The following is a 1,207-nucleotide window of genomic DNA, read 5'->3' on the forward strand; positions in this document are numbered from 1 at the left end:
AATTTGTCTGGCCATCGTGAAACCGTTGGCATGCGTTCCGCAGATACCTTCATGCACTTCTTCCAAAATTTCTTTTGCCTCGACAGCATCCACACACCTCAACAATACTTGATCTTTTCCCTTTTTATACAAAATTTCCCCATCTAGGACATAGTCAATGGCTAATCTCCTTAATGTCTTCTTATCATTTTCTGTCGCATGGTCAGGGTACTCACGACTCTTCACATATCGCAATATGTCATGGTACCAAGGGTGATCATCATTTTCCTCTTCATTGTCAATGTTGCAACAATGGGCTGAGGCCTCATAGATGCTGATCTGGATAGGCTTCATATCTTCTAATTTGTTCACTTTAAACATGGAGGCTAAAGTGGCCAAAGCATCTACCATCTGGTTTTCATCTCGTGGGAGGTAACTAAAGGTGACATTATCAAATTCCTCAATCAACTCCATAATCAATTTTCGGTAGCGGACCAACTTCGGGTCTCTTGTTTCCCATTCCCCTTTGAGTTGGTAAATTACTAATGCAGAGTCCACGTATACCTCTAGCACCTTAATTTTCCGCTCTATGGCTGCCCGGATGCCCATAATGCAAGCTTTATACTCAGCCATGTTATTTGTGCAGTCAAAGTCCAATTTGCTAGTGAAAGGATAATAATCTCCACTAGGAGACACGAGTATTACCCCAATTTCGTTGCCTATAGCATTTGAAGCTCCGTCAAAACTCAACTTCCAAGGACCATCTTCTTGGAAATCTTTCTCTACAGTTGCAACATACATCAAATCCTCATTTGGGAAATCGAAGTTCAATGGCTCATAATCATCCAGAGCCCTACTTGCTAGGAATTCTGCTATTGCACTCCCTTTGACTGCCTTCTGGTTCACATAGACTATGTCAACTTCAGATAGAAGAATTTGCCATCGGGCCATTCTTCCATTCAGAGCGGTTGACTCCATCAAGTATTTCAGAGGGTCCAATTTGGAGATTAACCAGGTCGTATGGTACAACATGTACTGTCTCAGTCTCCGAGTTGTTTAGATTAGGGCACAGCATAATTTCTCGATTGGTGAATATCTTGTTTTGCATTCGGTGAACATCTTACTGAGATAGTAAATTGCTCTTTCCTTTCGTCCTGATTCATCATGTTGACCAAGCACGCATCCCATGAAATTTTCAAACACTGCCAAATACAGTATGAGCGGTTTG

The sequence above is a fragment of the Gossypium hirsutum genome, chromosome D03 (assembly GCF_007990345.1).
Source record: "Gossypium hirsutum isolate 1008001.06 chromosome D03, Gossypium_hirsutum_v2.1, whole genome shotgun sequence".
Taxonomy (NCBI): domain Eukaryota; kingdom Viridiplantae; phylum Streptophyta; class Magnoliopsida; order Malvales; family Malvaceae; genus Gossypium; species Gossypium hirsutum.